This window comes from Diabrotica undecimpunctata, chromosome 6, assembly GCF_040954645.1.
Source record: "Diabrotica undecimpunctata isolate CICGRU chromosome 6, icDiaUnde3, whole genome shotgun sequence".
NCBI lineage: Eukaryota > Metazoa > Arthropoda > Insecta > Coleoptera > Chrysomelidae > Diabrotica > Diabrotica undecimpunctata.
The window spans coordinates 83780416-83806865 of NC_092808.1; positions in this window are offsets into that span (position 1 = coordinate 83780416).

Below are 26450 nucleotides of genomic sequence, written 5' to 3' on the forward strand. Positions count from 1 at the left end.
CAAGGCAAGCAAAAGTAAATACAAACTTTAATGCTTCTATAACTACAGCATTAAGGAGAATTAGAAGAACAGATTTAAAAAATTGTGAAGCCGCCCGAAAATACAAATTTAACGAGGAACATAAACAAAGTAGACTCCTATTTGCTTTAAATTACGTTTTAAATGATCCAGTCAATTTTTGGGACCGTGTAATTTTTACTGATGAAAAAGTATTCCAGTCTCATTATGATGGCAATATTAGGGTTTATAGATCGCCTCGAAATAGGTTTAACGAAAACTATATTTTATCAAGTGATAAGTCCGGACGGTTCTCTGTAAATGTTTGGGCTTGGATGTATAGAGAAGGTTTAGGAATGTGTTGGAGAACTGAAGGACGGTTCAATACTAAAACCTATTTACATATATTAGATCATGTGATGTTGCCATTGGTTAGGAAAATTTTCCCCAACAATAATCTAATTTTCCAGTATGACAACTGTTCCATCCACACAGCCCACCGTGTACGGGATTACCTTATGGAAAATAGCATTGCAGCTCTTCCATGGCCCTCTAAAAGTCCAGATATTAATCCAATAGAGAACGTTTGAGGACTTATGATCAACAAAATACAAAAATTAAATGTAGTTCCCCAAAACAGGGATCATTTATGGACCATCATTGAAGAAACCTAGGAAAGCTTGGCCGAAGATGAAAATTTGTCACTAAATTTAATAAACTCAGTTCCCAGAAGATTAAAAGAAGTGTTTAATAATAATGGAGCTATGACAAAATATTAACTTTTCAAATTGTAATACATATATTTAAATTCCACACTTGTTCACTGCAAAAATTATTCATTTTTTATTAATTTCAAATTAAATTTTAAATTTTTCCAGTGGGTTTTATTTACTGTAGTATTCCACAACTCAATACAGTTTTGTGCTACACTTTACGAGAAACCAATCACACATTTCGATTTGAAATTAAACATAATAATTTAAAGTCATGTCTAGATTTATTATCTATCATTATTTTTAAATTGAAATATTTTCATAAATTATAATAAAACACGAATCAATGTATGGGTACTGAGATAATGGAAAATTTCAAAATTAACAAAATTTTTTAAGATGTGAGTTTAAATAAATGTTTAAATATAAATGTGACTGACTGATCGAGAATGACCGATATTGTTTTAGTTTTTAATATACTAAAACCTGCGACCTGTCGCACAGCCCTGCTTTTAGCTGGTTTGATATAATATTTTCGTTGAACTGGCAACGTTGCCTTCGAAATTAGAATGACACACGTGAAAAGCTCAACTTACACAACTTGAAAAACACGATTTTCGGTTATAAGAGTTGTACCAGTTTTTTATGACGCGAACGGTACAAGGAGAACAAGAAAATTAATATGATCATCTTCATCAAGATAAACAACTTCTCCACGCATACATATTAAAACTAGTTAAGAAATGTTATGAAACGGAACCAGTAGCTGTTAAAAAAGGGAGTGCGAAAGACGTGTTAGAAATGAAGCGGTAGGAGTAGAAATTTTAGGTCATATTTATTTCGGACCTATCTAAAATATTAAAAAAAATAGCTCAAGAATATAATTCGTCGCACAATAATATTCGCAGATTACTAACATGAAACAATGCATGTCCTTTTTTTTCTAAATAATACTGTAAATCCACACCATTGCCGTTATTAAGTTGAAAAAATCCCACAGTTTTTCACGAAACAAATACCCAATAGTTGTTAAGCCATTATTTTGCAACAAACTTTGAATAAAGAAGCATATCGACACCACCTATGTAAAGTATCGTAACCAACAAATTTCGGTTTTTCACTTTTCTTCATTTTCATACTTCTAAGCATGTAAACTAACGTCTGCAATAATTAAAATTTCAATATTTCTAATAGAAGGCCTTCAAAATTAGAACGTAAAATGTCGTACGTTTACTTTTGTCCAAGTATACAATGGTATGTTCTACTACCGACATTATACGGGGGCGAAGATTTAATTGAAGAAAGTGAAAGAAATAAAGGTATGTATTATTGTGTATTGATATTTTGTAGTAAAATGGGTATTTTAATACAAACGTAATAATTTTTATCTTTACCGAGGAAAATATCGTAAGTTATATTTGCTATAGTTTACGTTGTTTGTGCTATTAAAAAAATATGGTGTGTTAAATAGGATATTTTACACCAAAAAATAAATAAAAATTATGTCGTATGTATATTATACGATGTTTTACGTTGGCGTTTCATATTGTTTTTTTATCGTATCTACTACTTGTCATAGATTACTTCGTTTGGTTATTTAAGTTACAACATTATATGTGTCAAAAAATCTTTACTTTTAACTAATTTTATTTTCTTTTTTCAGAATCTCCTCTGCCATCGGATGTAGACAAGAGTGCAATAAAACAAATTATGGATTTTTTGTCAGATACAGTTAATAAAGATTTCAATAACGTCCCTCCTACCCCGTTTTCTGGTAAATATTTATAAATTAAAAATAATAAATATAATAATAATATTATTTATAGGTACACAATAATAACTTAACATTGAATTATTTTTAGAATCAATATAGAATCAGTCAGAAGAAGATAACAGACAGATTCCATCCCCAGAGTGTGGTAAGAACCATTTAGACTACGATTGTGATAACTACTTTTGTCCTCGGAAGGAAAATGCTATACAAAAACTTCAAACAATCGTTTCATCCACGACTGACCTACTATCAGCACCCCAAGCAAACACCCCGATTTCTTTATTTTCCGAATCAACTCCGAAATGTTCTAGAAAACGAAAACAGGTTTCTCGAAAGGATGCAGGTAACATCAGACATCGACATGTTACATCTTGGATTATTAATACAAAAAAGAGACTAAAAAATACAGCTAAATCTTATAAAAGTCGTGATGGAACAACCAGTTTGCGAAATCATTAAAACCGATGTGTCCAGAAAATTGTAGACAAAAATGTTATTCAAAAATTATTACCGATGATTTCCATTTTCAATAAATTTTGGAATTTAAGTAAGAGGGGAAAAAGCAATAGGGTTTTGTAGCTTACTTAGTACTTAAACAAAAAAAATGAAGGGTTTTTACTAATACAGTATCAAGGCGCAATTTAACTCTCATTTGTAGACTTAAAGTAAAGAGAGGTGATAAGGACAAATTTATATCTGTTTGTAAAAAGACGTTTTTAAATACTTTCTCTATAAGTGAACAGTGTGCCTACATTGCTTTGGAAAAACTAGACATTACTAGATCAGAGATGCCATCACAATCATCATAAGGTATGAACCGAAGACGTTGTTAAAAGTGTTTGTGATCACATCAAGTCCATTCAACCCGTAGAATTTCATTATAAACGAAGTAAAAGTGATAACCTTTATTTGCATAGCGATTTGAAGTTCCATCGCTTGTTTGATTTATACAAGGAATGGTTTGACGAACAGGTGTACTCCTCTATAGCTAATAGTGAAAGGCCCCAATATCGTAATATTGTTAACGAACATTTTAAATTGAGTTTTTACGTTCCCAAAAAGGACCAATGTAATAAATGTCACATTAAAAAAAACAAATATAAACCAACATTGCTTAAAACACAGATTTATGAATCAAATCTGCATAGTAAAAATTTCACGCGTGAAAGAAATTGCTTTGATAAAAACTAAGCTAAAACCTCTAAGGGAAAAATATTAACAGCTACATTCAATTTTCAGACAATACTTTCTTTATTATCTTTATTATAAACGTACACTATCAATATTCAGCTTCACTGTTTTCAATGTCTTAGATTCATGTGTGCTTCATGTGGCATAAAGTGCAGGGCAAAAGGGGCGCTAATGAGGTTTCTACGTGTTAGATGAAATTTATTTCAAAACACAAGAACCTAGGCACAAACGAATTTAAATTTTAGTCGGATAATTGTGTGGGCCAAAACCGCAATCGCATAGCCATGTATTTGTATGCTTCATCCACTTTAAAAGTATCTATTCGTAATTGATTTTTAGAAGTTGGGCATACTCAGAATAAGGGTAAGAGTGAGTTATATTTTTTTGTTTTATTTTTTTTGTTACTAAAAGGTTTTTATGTTTTATTAAAATTAACGTTATGTTGATGGATCTTATAATAAGGGTTATTAAAAGTTATTGCATGATTTAATAATATCAATAAATTGCATAATTTATCTATATATACAATAGCATATGTTCACAGATGTATTCACAATTCCAGATTTCCCACTAAAACCCTTACTGGTCTACTATCTTGCAACAAAATATTTTGCCTACCACATGGGGTATTATTATACGGGGTAGAAAATTGGGGACAGAAATTATTGGGGCGGAGATAGGGCAAGCAAAATAATCGGTACTTGCGCGAACGGCACTCAGAGCTTATTTGGAGAGCTGTGCGTGGATAAGTAAATGACAATAGGGTTGGATTGGGGCAACTACAAAAAATGAAACAAATGGATACTTACATAAATCCCCTGGTCAAAAGGGCAAATAGAAACAACAAGAAAGACCTCTAGCTATTTGAAATACGGACACCGCTTGGAAGAATCCTAATCTTGCTGGATAAAAGGAAAAAAGGCTCTTTTTTCCTAAAATAAAGAACACAAAAAGGGGTTAGGAGATTTTTCTAAAATAAACAAAATGGTTCAGAGAGATAAATTAAACATTTATTACTGTCTTACACAAACAGTTACAAAATATCAAGTGGTACAAAACATATATGATATAACTAGTTACAAATACATAAAGACTATAGTAATAGCCACAAACGTAAATATAGAAATAACAAAGACAAACTTACATGTGTCCTATTTGTTTACAAGTGGGCATTGGAAATTATTGGAATTTCTGCTATACAAAAGGGACGACATTTCTATACTTTGGTACACAGCACAAATCCCTTAAATATTTGACAAAATAGTGGTTATTTTTTTCTAATCTGTCATATTAGAGAGAGTAAATTTCCACTAAATTTCTACAAATTCGGCGGTTTTTGACCAGTTTCACTACAGCGTCTGCATCGTTTCGTTACCCTTCTCAACCTGCCGCGTGACCTTTTACCGATATTCGTTAGACCTCGCACCTTGAAAATAACTTTGAACAATTTCAGTTTCATACGCAATATGTCAAGTATTTAAACAGAAATACATATTTCGGACCAGAGACGTCTTTAGAAATTTTTAAACCAAAAAAATTTATTATGCAAATTTTTAAACCAAGAAATTTATTATGCTACAATCTGTAGATGAACTCTTAACGTCCACTTACTTAATTTGTACAATTGTTCAACACCAACACTTCAGTTCAGAAATCTCTGAATTCCAAAATAGTAAACCACTCTCTAATAAAAACATGGTATCACTGAGCCCATTCATGGATCACTCTGGTCTTTTATGTGTCGGTGGACGCTTAAAAAATGCAGACATTCTAGAATATCACAAACAACCTATTTTACTTCCCTTTAAATCACATGTAATCACTCTATTGCTTTCATACGAACATACTAGACTTGGTCATGTCGGACCACAAGCCCTACTTTTCAACGTCAGACAAAAGTTTTGACCCTTGAATTTCATCAGGGAAATTAAGAAAATTATTTGAAATTGCTCTTGCTTAAGATTTCGCGCACAACCTGCACAGCAAATCATGTCCGATTTACTAAAGGAAAGAGTTTCGACCTCACGCCCCTTCCAAAATGTTGGGACTGACTATGGTGAACCACTTATGATAAAAACATCTCGCCTTCGTAAGGCCCCTCTTACAAAATGTTATGCGGCACTCTTTATCTGTATGAGTATAAAAGCTGTCCATATTGAGCTCGTATCCTCTCTCTCTAGTGACTTCTTTTTACTAGCACTAAAACATTTTATTGCCCTTAGAGAACCACTCTGTTATATTTAGCGGCCACGGTAGCAATTTTACTGGAGCTAATAACTGTCTTCGTGAATTGTATGACTTCCTCAAAAAGTCTAAAAATTCTACTTCAATTTAAAACTTTGCTCCAGAAAATCTAATAAAATGGAAGTGGATACTCCCTCATAGTCCCCAGGAGGAATTTGAGAATCCGCAATAAAATCTACAAAATTTTATATTCGTCGAATATTAAACAACGCCCACTTGACTTTTGAAGAATTAGCTACTGTACTAATTCAGATAGAGGCTATAATAAATTCTAGACCAATTTGCCCTCTATCTAGCGACCCCGCAGACTTAAAATGCCTGACTCCAAGACATTTTATTATAGACACTACACTCACTTCTTACCCTGAACAAGGAACCACTGATATACCTGAAAATAAACTGAACCTCTTTCAACACTACTCAGCTTCAACAGCACTTTTAGAAGAGATTTTATTTGGAATATTTTAACAGATTACAGGGACGGCCCAAGTGGTTTCAAGTTAAACAAAATTTAAAAATATGTGATCTTGTTCGCTTGAAGGAGGATGAGACTCCACCCCTTAAGTGGCCTTTGACTAGAATATTAGAAATATTTCCTGGCTTAGACGGAACGGTCAGAGCTGTACAAATTCGAACCAGTAAAGGAGTCTTCATTAGACCCATCGCTAAACTATATCCCTTGCATCAAGATTCTTAGTTTTGATTGTCGTTTATTGTTTTATTTTTTATTCCTGCTTATATTCTTGTTCATATATTTTTGTCTTTTGTATCTTCTCACGTTCCAACTTAACCATCAGGTCTCATTCTTTTCTTATCTTTCTACCTCATTATTGAATAAGTCATTTAACGGTCGAGGAGTATGTTCGTACTTAATCCAACAGAGCTCCTACGTCTTACCCCTCGATGTAACACTGCGCTGTCCAAAATTTGGCTCTGCGAAAGATTGATCACAAAAATCTCTCTCTTGCGTTTCAACTGACGAGCAAAGCAGCCACATCGGTGAATCATCCGATCACGTATTGTAAGTTATATCTTATATCTTATACAAAAGCACAGAGCAAATAAATGGTAATTGTATCATCTATCGAACAATTTAAAATATACTGTTTGTAATTGTAATACATTTCTATTGAGTAAGAAGTAGTTTATCTAGTAGTAGTTTAGTAGTTAGAAACCCATACAACAAAAAGAACCACCACATAATGGAAATAAACCAAAAGACAAAAGAATAATCTGAAGTGATTATACCTAATTACTTGTACCCAGGCAAAATATTTATTCAGCTACACTTGTCCGGTGTTAGAGAAACTCTTCCCGTTTTCAGTCTTAGAATATTCAGTTATTGGTTTTTATCGTGCTTTATAGAATACAATGTAGCTAGCTAATAAATATATTTTAAATATTATTAATTTTGAGTTTTTTTATAGTGTGTATTTTTTTTGGAACAGAACATTTACCTATCCAGTATTGATTCATACTTGATAGCTGGCTTAGTCAACACAAAAACCGCTTATTGACTATTTATATATTCCGTAAAGCTTTTATAAAGCTTTACGGAGTATATAAATACCACCAAATAACAAAAACAACAAACAGTTTATTCATATTTTCTTAAAGTGTGAACTGCAAGCTACAAGCAAGGGACTTAATATTTTTTTAAATTTTCCGAGTAAAAACAAAAATTGCAAAACATTTAATTTTTAACTTTTTACAATGCACAGTCGCGGCATATTTTGCGTGTGCTCTTTTTTTATTTTTATACCAACAGCCTGACGCGACGGTACTTTGTGTATGTACACAGGTACATAAAGCTCGCACAAAGCTTCGCTTTTACAGAAACTATTTTCACTTCCCTATACATCAATCAAACGTATGCGGTTTTTATTTTCTTTACGGTTGGATAGAATGGCCTAAAGGAAAGTTTGTCATGCTCATAAATTTCAGAATTTTCAGTGATTTTTAGTATTCATCCAATGCAAAACCGAATATTCCAACCTATGTGAAAGGTCACATCACCACTGTAGTTCTGGAGTAAATACTTGCATAGCCAGATATTTATTAAAATCATACCTGTTTAATTTTTTGTTGTTACAATATAAATTATAAAAGATGTAAGAATATAAAAAAGATATATCAAGTAGGCTAAAAAAATTTCCATGAGCCATCGCGTTGTTCTTCTACTTGTCTAATATTCGATGCATTCTCATTTGATCTTGTTTTGTATATAAGACAAAATGTTATGTCGTTTGTGAATTCATATTTAGTTATAATCCTAATAAAAATCTCTGGTTTTATTTGAAAAGAACTTAGTTGATATTTCCCTTTTATTTCACATTTCATCAACACAAGATATTTTAACTCTTGTATTTTACTCCCTACTCGATCAACCAAAGACAACGTTCCAAATAAACAACACCGAGTTTATGAAATTCTTTGTGCAGACTGCCCCCGATCGTATGTAGGACAAACAAATCGTATAATCCAAAATAGGATTTACAAATATTCTAATTTCTATTCGCAATTCCGATTTAACTTCAGCTCTAGGTCAACACCATCTTTATACAGGTAACCAAATTAATGTTCACAACTTCAGAACCATAGCCATTATCTGCTTCTATAAATCAAGAAATATTCGGGGAGCCATACAAAATGAAAAAATGACAAATTCTCTTAATAAAAGAAATGACGCCATCCGGACATGGAGACCTGTCATAAATAAAATATCGTCCATTTCACCCTACAATCAAAATGCTACCGTCCGAAATCACGTCACCATTGACGGTATAAATTAACCGTCCGCTATTCCCAGTAGCAGTACTTGGTTAGTTATAAATCTAGTACTGTCTGGGGGCTCGGGAGACTGAGACCTCAGAAGCCCTTAGGAAGACATCAGAAAGGATGTCGACAGCTCGGTGCAATAATAAAATTGGAGCGTTTCAACCCGGAAAAGTTTAATATTAATTCTTAGGTTTTCTTATAGTTTTAATTAATCCTAGCTTGAGATTTAATTGTACTAACCGCGGAAATACTTTATATATACACATACGAACAATATATACACATGTATATATATTGTGACAATTAGGGTTTATAGAAAATAATTTATAAGTTATATACTACATAATATTAGATATTTGGTTATTTTAAATAAGTTATATACTAGAGAATTTAATAAAAATTATTTATGTGAGTATTTACATTATTTTAATGATTTATGTATTTTAAGAAATTAGCATATAATAATTGTAAAAAGTTGTATTTTAGTAGTTATGATTTTGTAGATACATTTAAGTGAGCCATGTGACTAGGCAACATACTATACGTTCTCTCCAAGTGACATTTTAGGAATATAAGTGGGGTTATAGTTGTTTAAAATGTATAGTTTATTAAATTAGAATGTTAAGTTACTAATTTAATTATATATTCTGATCTGAAAAGCCTAAATGTAAACAAAATTATCAATAAAAAATGAACGAATTCTCCAGAATGCAGAATTTGACCATTGTTTATGGTCGAACATTCTCGAAATAATGATTATGGCGGTGGATCGAACAGATATTTTTTTCGAGAACATCTATATAGAGGTAATAGAACAAATTGGAACATGATCTCTTACCAGATGGTTCTAGAATATCCAAAAGATATAAATACCCGTGAATTGGATTCAAGATGGCAGTTTTTAAGTTTTTAGTCAGAAGTCAAGCAGTTTATTATGAAAGTTAGTAGAAGATAGACACAATTAATTAGTGAAGTCAATTGTTCACAGTTTTAGTAAGTCAGTCAAGCAGTTTTATAAGAAATATGAAAGTTAGTTGGAGATAGTCCAATTGTTTAATATAGTGAGTTAAATAAAGATTAAAAATTATGCATACATTTAATGCACATTTATAATTATACACAAATAATTATTGAAGATTATAAAAGTATATTAGAAGAATATTGGATGGACATTGGAAGGAATTAAAATTATATTATGATTGGAGATTAGTATAAATCAACTTATAATAATTGGATATTGGTATATTGAAAAGAAGAATAAATATAAATGCTGTTTGCTGGTTTGGTTGGTGGTGTATAAATGCTGGTGAAGAAAACTATATCTTAAATTGGTAGAAGCTGATAATTGGAAAAAGTAATTTCACAAAAAACAAGGATAACTGAAGTACGAAGACATTCAGTGGTGATTAGAATCTATATAGTGGAAAACAGTTCATTTAGGCATTCAGTGAAAGAAAGGTACAAAATTTTGTTAATATAATTTAGTTAGTGTCATAACAATTTCAATTTTGAAGATAGTTTGTTTAAATTTTAGATTGTCTATAGAATTTAATTAGTTTTATAAGAATATCAATTTAAAGATAGTTTATTTTAAATTTACATTGGCTAGGTTAGATATATATGTGTGTTTCATAATAGTTATAATAAAGATAATTTAAAAAAGTACTTACAAACTAATTCTTTGAGAACCGCGATAAAAACCCTATATTATTAAAAATACTCATTGCTCATCATTCAAACAAAAAACACATCATAACAATTTGGCGCCCAACGTGGGGCTCTCTATTTAAAAGAATTAGTTTGGGAAGATAAGTGCTCTCATATAATTAAATTAATTATCAGTAAAAAAAAAAAAATTATAGATTTTATTTTAATTATATTTGAACAAGTAAAGTCTCAAAATGTCTCAAGGAAAGAAAGGTACAAGAAGCAAAAAGAATGAAGAAGATGTGGAAGTAGAAACACAACCTATACAAGAGGAGAGTTTAGTTCAAGTTCCACAAGATACTGCAGAAATGAATCCAGAAAGAGAGGAAAATGTCAATATGGCAGCTTTGATGTCATTAATGATGCAGATGAACAAGACAATGGAAGAGAATACAAAAAAAATGGAAGAGAATACAAAAAAAATAGAAGAGAATTCAAAAGAAATCAAAGAAGACATGAAAAAAATGGAACAGAAAATGGAAGAAAATACGAAGAAAATGGAAGAGAATACGAAAAAAATGGAAGAGAACACGAAAAAAATGGAAGAGAATTATAGAAAATTAGAAAAGAAAATAGAAGATAATAATAATAAAATTGTAAAGCAAATAGAAAAACAAATGGATAAAAAACTTGAAGCTGCAGAGAAAAAAGTAGCAAATGAAATAAAAATTATACGGAATGACTACAAGAAAAGGATAGAAAATGAGAGGACAGAAGTAAAGAGGATTATTCAAGATAATAAGATAGATATAGAACAGAAAATAGAGTTACAGAAATGTAACTTAGAAGTAAAAATTAACGAAGACAGGAGAAACACAGAAGAAAAATTAGACGATATACAACAAAATATCCAAATAAATAGTAATCAAATAAGAAATGTGGAACAGAGAATAGATGATATTTCACAAATGAGAGACATAGGGAGACCTTACTTAAATTTAACAAATGAGACTGGGATTAAATTCTCTGGTAATATAAAAAATTTGCATCCTAGAGTATACATAAATAGTTTAAAACATAAATTAAGATTAGTGAATAATATTAATGATATTAAAGATTATATTAGAGTGACATTAAATGACAATGCAGCAACTTGGTTTGCTAGTATTGAGAATGATTTAGATAATTTTCAAACATTTGAAAATAAATTTTTAAATTATTATTGGGGTGAATTAGAGCAAGCCAAGTTTAGAGAAATTCTATATTTTGGAAAGTATAATCAAAATTTAAAATCAAATATGGTAGATTATGCATTGAAATTGATAACAGTTGCAAAATATTTAGAACCACCACTTAGAGAGGATGAAACAGTCTTAAATGTATCTAGACATTTTGATGCTGATGTTGTGCAAACCGTAACTGTACAAAATATTCAAACAATAGATAGTTTTATTAATTTTATTCAAAGAATACAAAGAGGCAATATGACAAGTAATAATAACAACAGAAAAAACAATAATAACTTTCCATATAATAAAAATGATAATCAACAATATAGACAATCATATAACAATAATACTAGGTATGGTAATAATTTACAAAATTTTAATAATAATAACAGTAATCAAATTAGACAGAATTGTAATAACAATAGTAATTATAATAGACAACATTTTAATAACAGTACTAATAATAGACAAGATTTTAATAATAGAAGAAATACAGAGCGACCTAACTATAACAGACAGGTAAATTGTGTTCGAAGGAATAGAAGCTGCGAAGACAGGGAACGAAGTAGTACAAGGCAAGAAAATGTGAGTAGAAGTCATAGTAGGGAAAGACATAGGACATCAGATCCAAGTGGTCAGATACAATCTGACAATTCTAATAATCAAAATTTTGTGCAGTAAACTTTCTGAATTACAAGTTAGGCCATTGCTATTATGAAAAACCTTCTGAATTTATTTCTTTAGATGAGGATAAAATTATTGACTCTATTAATTTAATTTATATAAATGCTTTGGCCAAAAATAAAATGATTAAGATTATGATAGATACTGGTTCAGAAAGTACTTTAGTCTCGGAGAATTTTATTTTTAATACATTAAAACTATCAGATATAATAAAGATTCCAAAAATTAAAATTATTGGTGCAAATAATAAGAAGTTGGGTGAAATTGATAAACTAGCCAATTTTAAAATTAATATTCTTAATAAAGAAATTAATATGCAAGGATTTATTGTCAAGGATTTATGTGTTGATATATTAATGGGAAATGATGAATTGGAAAAGAAGAAAGTAAAGATAGATTTTGAAGAAAAAATGGTAACTTTGGAAGGGCAAATATTTAAATTTATGCAGAAAGATGAGGTGGAAGAAGGAATAAGAGTTGATAGGATATTATTAAAAGAAAATAATGATGTTTATGAAGAAGAAATGTATTTTGATGATAGGGAAATGTCCCAAAAGAATGTAAAGAATAATTATTGTAGTGAATATTTAAGGAATGGAAATTTTAAGCAGATGGATGCCTACGAGGCGGAGTGCGTAAAATTGGAAGCAAGGAATAATGAGTACATAATGAAGAATAATTTTATTTGTAAAGAAGAAGATGTGATAAAAGTTTTAAATTGCCCTGAAGAATATAAATCAATAGTCATTTCCATATTGCAGCAACACAAGGGACTTGTCAATAAAGAAAATAGAATTGCACAGAATTATATCCATAGTAGTAGTACGAAAAAGATCAGGTGAAATCAGGTTATGTTTGGATGCAAGGAATATTAACAAGATTACTGAAAAGCAATTTGAAGCACCAATGAGTATAGATGGAATATTAGGAAGAATTACAGGAATGTCATTTTTCACTAAAATTGATTTACAGCATAGCTTTTGGTTAATACCTCTAGAAAGAAAAAGTAGACAGTATACAGGATTTCAGATAGATGGAGTAGTATATCAATTCAAAGTAGTACCATTTGGACTTCAATCATCTTGCAGTGCTCTATGTAGATGTCTTCATGATATTTTGGATCAATATGAACATTTTGTAATTCACTACATTGATGATATATTAATTTTTTCTAAAACGGCTGAAGATCATGAGAAACACCTAAAAATTATAATAAACAAATTAGACAAAGTTGGACTAAAAATAAATCAAGAAAAATGTACATTTTTTCAAAAAGAAGTAATATATTTAGGTTATAAACTTAACACTAAGGGAATCGAAATGGATCCAGAACGGACACAAGTCATTCAGGAATATAAAACACCACACAATTTAAGAACTTTAAGAGGATTTATTGGAATAATTAATTATTATAAAAGGATGATACCAGATCTAAGTATAAAAGAAATTCCATTACTTGAACTACTAAGAAAAGGTGTAAAATGGAGATGGGATCAGAGAAGAGAACTAGCATTCCAAGAAATTAAAAACATTTTTCTGTCAAATTTGAAAATATACTATCCTGACTACACACAGCCATTCATATTAAGAACAGATGCATCAATAGAGAGATTATCAGGGGTATTATTACAAATACATGATGGGGTCGAATACCCAATACAATTCATTTCAAGAATCACAAAGCCACATGAAAAGGGTTACTCAGTTTCAGAATTAGAACTAGCAAGTATAATACATTGTGTCACAAAATTAAGATTTTATTTGTTGGGTAATTAATTTACAATAGAAACAGATCACCAAGCTTTAACATCTATATTAAATAACAAATATGGAAACAGTAGAATACATCGGTGGAGTCTAATATTGAGCGAATACTCATTTGAAATCAAATACATTTCTGGAAAATCCAATATAGTGGCAGATGCTTTATCAAGGTTAGAAAATACACCACAAAAAGGGCAGCGAACAATAAAAATTGGATTAAATCAATTAGTAGAAAGTACTGGATTATATTCTAAAGAAGAAATTATAAGAGATCAGATCAATTTGAGTGAAAAACAAAAAGTCCTTAGGAAAGATGGGGTATATTATAAAATAATAAATGGCATAGAAGTATATGTAATAACTAGAACTTTAGCAAAGAAAATATTGAAAAATTTACATAACAATTATATGCATATTGGTTCAAGAAAGCTATGGATGCTATTTAGGGACAATTATTTTGCAAAGAATGACATAAGTATAGCAAAAGAAATTACTAACCAATGCCCAATATGTCAACTAAACAAAGAAAAGAATTTAAAAAAAACTTACTGATAGATCCATTTCATAGATAGATGGTAGATTTCTTTGTTGTGAATAAATTTGACATCATACTTGTTGAATTTTGTACATATGGAAATTGTTTGGTACCCTAAAAATCATAATTTGGGGTTAGATACAGAATTGATTGTGTAAATGTCTATATAATAAAGTGAAAAAACTTACCAATTTATACTGATGAAAGTTATTTTGAATGGAAATAATTCCTAGGAACTACTTCTCGTCGTTACTCGATTAGTACTGTACTAATCGAGTAACGACGAGAAGTAGTTCCACCAGGCTTGAGAATGGCAAGTGAGACCTTGCCGAAACGTCGCCAAAACAATGGTTTTCAAGAAAACCAGCATTTTACAACGCGGAGTCAAACCCGGAAAAATAGTGACAGCATATATATATATATATATATATATATATATATATATATATATATATATATATATATATATATATATATATATATATATATATATATATATATATATATATATATATATATATATATATATATATATATATGTTCGGAAAGATTTCCGCGGTTAGTACAATTAAACTTAGAGCTAAGATTAATATTATTATAAAAATTAATATTAAACTCACCAGGCTTCCGGGTTGAACCGCGTCGATATCCATTTTGCCGAGCTTTCGACATCCTCTCTGATGTCTTCTTCAGGGACTCCGAGGTCTCAGTCTCCCGAGCCCCCAGACACCACTACACTCACTAGTCACTTCTAGTTCACTCACTAGTTCACTACTACAGTTCACTCAATATCAGCTTATTTATAGTACGAAAACATAGTATCACAGAAATGTAACAGTACTTACATTTCTGTGACACTAAAAGATTGCTAAGAAATGTAGTTAAAAAAACTCCTTACTGGGGTTTTAGGTGGTCGGAGAGATACAGTTTTGTGTCACTCAATAGAACTCACTAAAGTAAGTTCAATGGTGTAGATATCTCAAAAGGGGAAAAAATGTAGTTACATTTTTTGTGTCACTAAGCCGACGAACGTTGACTGGGTTTCAGTTGTTTCTCTCAAAATAGCAACAGAATTAGCTCAATTTATTACCAAAATATATGTAAAGTTAACTAAAATTAATTTTCCATTAAAAAAATCACAAACTCATAATAAAGCTCCAATTTCTTGGTTTGATGGTGAACTAATAGAAATGCGAGAAAATCTTTCCACAGTCAAGATAATTGCTGATGTTACAAAGGAATATAGTAGTATAAAAAATTAACGAAGCACTATAAATCAACAATATCATTAAAGAAAAAACTGGCTTATGAGAATTTCTTTTCCAATTCAGAAAATATATCTCGTGATAGTTGGAAAGTTATATATTATTACAGAAATAATTTTCAAAATAAAAAAGTCTGTCCAAACGCGATTACATCAAACGATTTCAATAATTACTTTACTTCAGTGGCTTAACATATTAGAAATTCTTTTAATTCTACAAATGAAAATGTAGCCATAGATTTTTTAAAAGGTGTACACACTCCTTGCGATTCTTTATTTTTATTACCTGTTAGTGATACTGAAATCAGGAATGTTTTGCACAAATTGAAAAATTCACACTGCACGGATTTTTATTTGTTAAACAAAAAAATAATTGTGGAAACAATTGATATAATTATTGACAAATTAATTATACTTTATAATAATTGTCTTACTGAGGGGATTTTCCCAGATGTTTTAAAAGTAACAAAAGTGCTACCAGTGTTCAAAAAGGGAGCTTTAGATGAAATTGGAAATTATCGTCCCATCTCAATCATTCCCATTTTCGGCAAAATTTTTGAGAGTATTCTAAATGCTCGTTTGTTAGAATATCTACAAAACACAAAATACTTCACTGTAATCAATATGGCTTTAGAAAAAAGTGTAGCACTACACTAGTTATACAGAAAATTGTGAGAGATGTAGTTGATGGCTTGGAGGAAGGTCATTTTCTGTCTTTGACATTGTGTGACTTATCCAAAGCTTTTGACTGTGTTTCGCATGAATTACTGTTGGAAAAAATGCATAAAGACGGTATTAGGGGAAACACTCTTAATCTATTTAGATCATACCTAACAAATAGAAAACAGGCAGTTTTTCTTAATAACATCTATTCTGAGTTTAAGACTGTCGAATATGGTGTACCTCAAGGTTCGATATTAGGACCCACTTTGTTTCTTATTTATCTGAACAATTTATTTCTCTACATTTTTCCTATAAAATGTGTTTGCTTCGCAGATGATACAACTCTTATAAATACTGATATTAATCAGAATAATTTAAAAATTATAATAGATAGTGATACCCAGAAAGCAAAAAACTGGTTTGCACATAATAGGCTAAAGTTAAATGAAGAGAAAAATCAGAATTTGATTTTTAGTTCTGATTGAAAGTATATCTCAAAAAATAGTGTAAAACTATTAGGAATCTTTCTAGATGATAATTTGGATTGGAGTGCTCATATAGATTACTTAAGTTCTAGAATTGCTACAATTATATTTTTAATACGAAATTTAGTTTATATGATTCCTAAAAATACCCTTAGAATGTGCTACTTTGCACTATTTCATAGCCGTTTACAGTACGGAATAACTGTTTGGGGTAATTCTTCTACGCAGATCGAATATATACATGTTTGTAATGTTTAAATTCGCCAAAAATTTTATATCTGTTGTCACTATTACTTTGACTTGTCAAAAACAAAATTATTTTTCTATATTTGATTAAATAAATTCTATTCTATTCTATTTTATATTTAAACTGTACATTTTTGATATTTAAAAGCTTAGTTGTTAGTTGACTAATAATTAAATAATAACAATAATATTGTCACTAATAAATTTTTAGGGAAAGTGTGACTTTAACCAATAAATAAAACAAATTATATATTTTTTATATTTCAGAAAGTAACAGATATTACCCCGACGATTGGAAAATAAATTAATAAAGTGTAAAATTTATTTCTATTTTGTTTCCATTTTGGATAATCTCAATCCCCTTTATAGACACGTCCTGCCTAAGTGTCTTCCACCAGGTCCTCTCTCCTCTGTCCTCTACTCCAGACAGTAGATGAAGTTTTCGACGTTTAATATGTCATCTTAATTTTAACCAATACTCTCTCTAAACTATACTTAAACCTGCAATATAAACACTATGAATTTTATTCTTTTGTGCCAATCCACTCATCCATTTTAGCATTCCTATTTCCGCCACATTTTTATGCCAGTTTTATAGAATTTTGGTTTCAGTTTCAGTTTTATCTAAATCTTTCTGCCTTCCAACATAGTACGTGTTTTTTTCCATTTTATTTATTCAGCCCTTATTCTTATGCATGCATCTCTATTTCACAGAGTAATGGGAAACCATCCTAGTTACTTAAAAATAGTGCATTTCACAATCACATATTTCACATACTTGGTTTTTGTCCTTAAGTTTTAAAACTTCTTCTTTAATGAAAAATTCTGAAATTTATGTGAAACAAATTTACATAAAATGTATCAATCTCTCCTACACTTTTCCTTACACCCAGAGGTAATTAGTTTTTCGAGTCTCTTATACCGATCTCTTATAGTATTTAACTAGTAATCGAAAACTTTAGCATTCTTTTAAGTGTCTACCAACAAATCTCTCGAGGAAGTCTATAACATGCTTTTCGTGTATGAATACCCCTGTTCCATATTTTCCTGGTTTTACTAAATAGTTTTGTGGACCTGTAGTTTGTGAATTGTTAAATATTTACTTGGTTTTTGCAATAAACTAAAATAAATAAATAAATAAAATTTACTAATTCTTTATTTGTCTGATATTTGTTTTACTTTCATAATTTTATTAAATAAACTCAATGTCCTCATTTCCCCAGGGATAAAATCTGCTGCAACTGCTTTACCTTCCTTTGTGAGGAAAAAAGTATTCACAAGTATTTTTTTCATCGCTTTTTGACATCCCTCTCTTCAACGGGTATTTTATTATTATCGTATTGGATACATTTAATCCGATTAAATTTATCAAATAATTAAAGATGTAATTGATTATCGAAATTATCCAAGATTATCAAAATTTAACATCAAATTCAAAGTACAAGATTATCAAAATTTTACCAGAAAATAATATTAAATTTGTAATAAAAGCTCTCTTTTTGCCATAGCCTTAAAAAATGCCCTTTTCTGTATTATTAATATATCCAACGATATTAATATATTCAACCATATTTTGTTGCTAATGTCTAATATATTTTATAATTTAGCATATATATTGGATATAATCTATTCAATTGGATTAATGTTTTATCTTAAATAAACAGCATACCTATAGAAGAGAAAAGGAAACAGAAAACTATTTTTTAATTTATATCCCCATAAAATAATTTCTGAATCCTTCCATAACCCCGCCTTTTGTGGCAACAACAGAGTTTAGAATTTCGAAGTTCCTGTTGTTCTATATTTACACGGTAAATAGGTATCATGTTTTCCATTAACGATCCTGTTAAATTCTTTAAATAGTTCCAAGAAAAGTTGGATCCCATATAAAATCCTCTAAACTTCATCATTATTTTTAGATCGTGCTGCTAAAACCCTTTTGTTGTAAGAAGCGTAGTTAATTCAAAGATTGTCTAGCTTTTTGCGATGCGAGAAACTCAACATTTTAAATGTTTCCACATGCTATTGTGTTCTGCTCAATAAGAATTTGAATTAGAATAATATAAGGTTATACTCCAAAATAACAACAATCAATTAAATTTTAATTATCTTTGATATTTAACAAATCTATTATTTGTAATAACACAAACATATAATAATGGGAAATATGCTCACAGTTTAATTTATATTCAATATTTATTTAAAACTTTGAATTATACGATTTTTCCCAAAAATTATAAAGTTTTGATTGATTCTTTATAACAAAAACAAATATATAAATACTAAATACTAAACACTACCTTCTTACTAAATTAGAAAAACTTGATATGCCCGTAACCAGCGTGGTGATAGAGGATTAGAATGGACCCATTACAATAACACCGGTGTATTGCTCATAAATTTACTAAGCAAATAAAGAATTATTTAAAAATAACGGCAACACATTCTTAGCAGCAGTCGACTATAAGCGAAACACATAAGCTGGAAATCTCGACTAACAGCTTCAGAGAGAAGAAGAAAACTGTATCAAGTTATTTAAGAATTACACCTAAATCATCTTTTCACCTATACACCAACCTACTGGCCTTTAGAAATACCCAGATTGCCTTGACTTCTTTTTTAGTAATAAATACGATTTATACAAATATCCAAGATAAACCAAAACCACTGATACTCCACAATTAAGCTACCAACTGAAATCTGTTTATAGATATGCCTCATTTCTAAAACCCATTTTACAATTGAGTCATATATATCGAATGACTAAGGGGTTTTAAAACTTATACTATTCACCCATATAATGCAGCCAAAGAAGATAGTGCAGTAATAATCAAAGAAAATATTATACACTATCAGGAAATGGGATACAACACTAAAGAATTTTAGGTCACATCAGTGAAAATTAAATGTAAAAACTCGTCACAGCGGTTTACAGTCCGCCAAGACATTCTGTCAAGAAAAATCTATATGTAGATTTCCTGATCAGTCAAGGACATAGATTTATCTTTCGAGGAGACTTCAATGCAAAACATACGCATTTAGGTCACGACTGACTATTTACCACCAAAGAAAAAGAATTTTTAAAAGCAATAAAATATATAAAATGCGACGCAATATCAACGGGAAATCCAACATACTGGCCTACTGATACAAATAAAATCCTATACCTTATCGACTTCATTGTGGTCAGAAATATTTCAACAAATTTCATAGAGATAGAAGAGGCATCGGATATGAACTCGGACCATTCTCCAATTATTCTCACACTCAGTGACACTGTTATCAAAAAAGAAAGCCCCCTACACTTTTTAACAAAAATACTGAATGGAAAAGTTTCCAGATAGACCTTGAAGAGAAGATTAACCTCTCAGTTCCATTAAGAACCGTTGATCAACTAGAGGCAGAAGTAGTATTACTCAATAAAAATGTACAAGCTGCTTGGAACAAAAACACGAACAATGTCAAAAGAATAAAAGGAAATAACTACCCGAAAGAAATCAGAGAAATATTAACCGAAAAAAGAAAACTGAAATGCAAGTGGCATCAGTATAGAGCACCAGTTGATAAAACTAGTTTAAATAATGCCACACAAAAATTAAAAAAAAAATTTTAAAAATTAAAAAAAAATCGGTTAGCATCTACCTAAATGAACTATCAAATGATAGCGCTACTAATTACTCATTCTGGAAGGCTACCAAATGATTAAAAAGGCCAATCTTACAGAATCCAATAATTAGAAATATTAATGGTAGCTGGGCAAAAATCAATATACAAAAGGCCAACAGGTTTGCTGATCATAAATACTTTTTAACCAAATGAAGAACAATAATTAATTAACTGGAAGCTCGCTGATCAAGATAAAATGGAGATTAGCCCTATAACTTTAAAAGAAGTATGTTTGGAAATAAAAGAAAATATAAATCCAAAGAAAGCTCCTGGATTTGATCTAATTACTGGGGAAGTGTTAAAGCAATTTTCAAGGAAAGCTATAATAAAACTAACACATCTTATAAACGCTTCCTTTAGGCTGAGGTACATGCCAAAGATATGGAAGGTGGCAGAAATTATAATGACACTTAAACCAGAAAAACCTCTACAAGAAGCTTCTTCATATAGGCCTATTTCACTGTTGCCTGTCATGTCTAAATTATACGAAAAATTATTCGTGAAGAGACTAAAACCGATTATAGAGGGAAACAATCTAATTCCTAATCATCAGTTTGGGTTTAGAGCAAGCCACTCAACGATAGATCAGGTGCATAGAATAACATATATAGTAGAAAAAGCTCTAGAAGAAGGAAAAGTCTGTTCCGCAATTTTCCTCGATGTAGCGCAGGCTTTTGACAAAGTGTGGCATGACGGATTATATCATAAAATGAGATGCTACTTACCAAAACAATATTATGAACCATATATCATTCGACAGAATCATATATATTCGACAGTTACTTTCGAGTTAAATATGAGGAAACATATTCAGAATTAAGATAAGTTAAAGCTGGAGTTCCACAAAGAAGTGTCCTGGGGCCAGTGCTATATCTGCTCTATACCAGCGATATACCATCATTAGAACCTAACACAATTGCGATATTTGCAGACGACACATGCATTCTAGCAGTCGGACAAAACCACGAGGATGGAGCAACCATGCTACAGAACTCTGTGAAACAAATTAACATCTGGATCAGGCGATGGCGTACGAAATTGAATGAAACAAAATCTGTTCATGTCAATTTTACTAACAAAAGAGAACATATCTTAATTAGTATAAATAGAAACCAAATTCCTTATGCAAATACGGTAAAATATTTGGGTATGACATTAGATTCCGAGGTACATTGGAAAGCACATATTAAGAAAAAAAAAGAGAAATTAGAAATTAAGTTCAGAAAAATGAACTGGTTGATGGGAAAAAAATCCACTTTGTCTACTTATAATAAATTGTTATTGTATAAGCAATTCCTTAAACCGATATGGACATATTATGGGATACAGCTAAGGGGCTGTACAAAAGAAAGTAACATCCAAATTATACAACGATATGAGAATAAATTATTATTATTCATGGTACTTCAGAAATTGTTATCTTCATCGAGATCTCCAGATGGATACGGTTATCCAGACAATAAGTAAGTTTACTGAGAGTCATGAACAAAGGCTCTCCAATCACGCGAATGTCGAGGGCATCAAACTTATAGATAAGACTTAAAAGAACGCCAACCAGATAAGAAGGCTTAAGAGCAAGCAAGCAAGCAATTTGATTAAACCCAGCCTATGAGACATGTTCACCCCTAAGAATTACGTTCAAGTGTAACAATTCATTGGAGCGAGGTGTGTTAACTCGAGTATATACAGGAGTCACCCCACCGCGCTCCAATGCTCTAGACCATCCCTTTCCCCCCTATAGCACTCTGATGCGCGATAGGGGCACAACTATCAGCCAAATGCTCTTCATGTGGAGGTCCTGGGTAATAGAACCCCAACATGGTTTCCTAACCGATTGCAAAACTCAGAATAGCGCATTGTCGCTATGATCCTGTTATCATGATGTGGCTTATCCGCGAACAAAAATTGCTTACTTGGGCCTCAAGTCTCCGCTCTGAGCCTAGGCTCAGTTAGTTCGGCGACTTGGTGCTCAAGGGGTTGGGCCCTACGTGCCCGGGTTTTGGGGTTTTTGTTAATTTTTTTGGTGGCTTACGCCGGTTTTTGTTAGTATTTTTTAATTTTTTTTTAATGGCCGAAGCCGGTTTTTTGTGTTTTTTATGATTTTTTTTTGTAGGTGGCCCTGAAACAAAAAATCAGAATTAGTGTAAAGTCCATACTATAACATTGAAAATATACATATATATATATATATATATATATATATATATATATATATATATATATATATATACAAACAATATAACAATATAGACTTTATCGTCTATAGGCAACTGGGCCCACTCTGTGCTTTGCGATAGTCTTTGGGTGTTTTGAGCTACGAACTGTCTTCTGTGTGCGTTGTTGTTATTTTTGAAGTGTTTTCTCTCTAGTGTTTTATTTTTTCTCTCTGGTATTATTTTCTGTGTAGTACCTTTTATTTTATTCTACTATTTGTTGTTTTGGTCTTTTGTGCTTCCATCTGTGGAAAGCGTCATACCTCATCATCTCTCTTAGTATGTGATTGGGGTGGTTCTCTATATCTGCAAACTTTGTCCTGGCTTTTTCTTTCATCGTGTCTGTCACTCTGGTTTGTTGCAATTCTTTGAAGAGGAATCTTTCTGCAACGTATCTTGGTACGTTGACTGCTTCTCTAAGGCTGTTGTTGTGAGCCGCTTGTATTTTCAGAAAGCTTAAGAGAAGGAAGCCGTTTGAGTTAGTGCTATCAGTAAGTGAAAGAGAAAAAGCCGAGTAAAGTGGGGCGGGCATGTTTTCGACGCTGAAATACCTGAGGGTCTTAAAAGTACCCTTGTTTTGGACGCTTCCGGAAGGATTATCGCAGGTACCAGATATTAGATATAATTAGGGTTTAATGATGGTCATTGAAATTTACTTAGTTACTATTTATTAGTTTGTCAGAGAATAGTGAAAAGTGAACATGGAAATTTCAACGTTAGTAAGTAATCGTGGTAAAATTTTGCTCAAAGTGAACAGTTTTACTTTTTCTCAAGATAAAGTACTAAAATCGGGAGAAACGTATTGGAGGTGCGTAAAACGGTCGTCTAAAGCGAAGATATTCACGAAAGGGCCAGAAAAGGAAGTGATCCGAAGTAATCTAGAACATAATCACGAGTGTGATATCAAGACGCTTAATAGACAGATTGTGCGTAGCAGTGCCAAAAGGAAGGCTAAGGATAATTTGACCGAAAGGCTGTCCAAAATCATACATAGTGCGTTGAAAGAAAATGTAGATTGCTTGAGCCACATGTCTGTTCAAGACGTTAATTTAATACGAAATCAAATATACAGTGAACGGCGAATGGCTCAACCGAAACTGCCCAAAAGTAAAGAAGAAACTATTGCTGCGGTAAATATTATGAATATTAAAACACTTAAAGACGAGAATTTTATATTTGCGGTTGAACTAAGTTCTAACATTATCATCTTCTCGTGTAACACTAACATGCGTTTTCTGTGCGGCAGTGAAACGATTTATATGGACGGTACATTTAGTTACTGTGCTCAATATTTCAAGCAATTTTTCACCATACATGTATTTATCAATGGACATTATATACCATTGTGTTATTGTTTACTTCCCGACAAATCGGAACAAACCTATATAAAACTATTTAATGTTTTGAAACACAAATGTGAAGTAATTGGTCTAAAATTCAATCCAAAAATAATTTCCTCCGATTTTGAAATTGCTATCCACAATGCTGCGCGTTTTGAATTTCCAAATGTGCACATTAAAGGGTGCCGTTTTCATCTTATACAAGCTTGGTATCGTAATATCGGTGGTTGTGGCTTAATTCGGGAATATAAATTGGCAGACAGTGAAATATCTAAATGGCTGAAATATATTTTTGGGCTGCCATTTTTACCTCCCTCAGAAGTCGAAGAATCTTTCATATATGATTTTATGGCTATTCAACCAAAGGATTCAAAAATTGAAAAGTTTTCCGACTACTTATTGGACAACTACATTGGCGACCACGCAACATTTCCGTCGGAGATGTGGGCTGCGATAAGTGAGAGTTTACAATTAACAACTAATGCTTGTGAATCGTTCCACTCGCGTTTTAATGATAATTTTTACCATGCTCATCCAAATATTTTCCATTTTATTGATGTTTTCAAAAATTTTCAAACTGAAACTTACATTAAAATTAATAGTGTCTGTAATAGTGAAAGTAATAGACTTAAAGATCCAAAGAGTAGAAAAAAAATTATGTTAGAAATAGGATACATGGATATCAAACTAACTGTATCGATCGATTCCATTTCGTAAAATATATGTCGTATTTATTTCAAAGTGACAAATAAACCTTATCAAGCTTAATCTCTAGAATTTTATTACCTGATTTTCCATTTACATTTCAATTACACGCAGCGTCCAAATCATGTATGCAGAGACAGGTAATTTTATTTTTCAGTGTCGAATTTTAAATTTAGCGTCCAAATCATGCACGCCCGTAAAGTGAGGCTAAAGTGTACACGTTAGCTAGTAGTACTATAATGTATTAGAGAATAAGGAATATTGCTGAATTTTTTGTAAAATTTTGTTTATAGGATAAACTTACTTATTGATCATAGTAAATGATCAGGTAGCAATAATCACGAGATTCCTGTTGAAGTTTTATTAAATAAAAAAAAAATGTTTGTGACATTCTTAACAGATTGTTGGATAGGAAAAAAATTGACGAAATGCCCCTGAGGATGCTCTAGGAAGCGAAAGTACTTGAGCAACTAGGGTACTACTGTTTTGACCTGTTTTTTAACTTCCGCTTGAAATATTAAAAACTAAAATATGCATCCTACCTTATTCTTTTTTTTTTAGGTAACGTTTACGATTTTTCCGGGGAAGCAACAGTCTGTTTTTTCTTAATTTTTCTCCAATGGTATTTAAGTTTCTTTGTTTCTGTAATGGTATTCAAAGTTGCACTGGTAACATTTTATAAAAAGTGTTTCAAAAGGAACAGGATTTCTAAACAACATAAAGAAAAATGCCTGAAATAAATGGACACATTTTTACACAAGGTTTTACTTTATATACCGAATTAGCTGTTGTATTAAAATACAAGGCTTACCTAAACGGTGGCATTTGATCAAGAAGAAAAAGTCGAGAAGATCCAAATATCCAGAAATTACAAATCCTTCTCACCCAAGATAACAAATTACTTTACCAAATTGATTAGTTATGAAATAATTATTTGGATGATTTTTAATTTTCTATAATCCTTAAAGAGATTCATAGGACATAGAACGGTCCTCACAAGTTCAAATCACAAGTGGCTAAAAATTGACACTCAACAGGTAGCAGTTTATACCTAAAGCCTACTTTATGACTGATTTCATTTGATTTCAGTCTTAAATATGGCTTGATAGCACTTCTTGGCTCAGTTTTACATTTAAATCCTCCATTATAATATTTGTATCATGTCATCTATAAGACGTTGGTAATTTGTGTATAGGTCTCTATGGTGTCTTCATTCCTACTGCAGTGGGTTCATATACTTGTATTATATTTATATTACTTTTTAAATGAGACTTAGGAGACAATACTCAATTAGAGTAGGGAACAAAGTTAC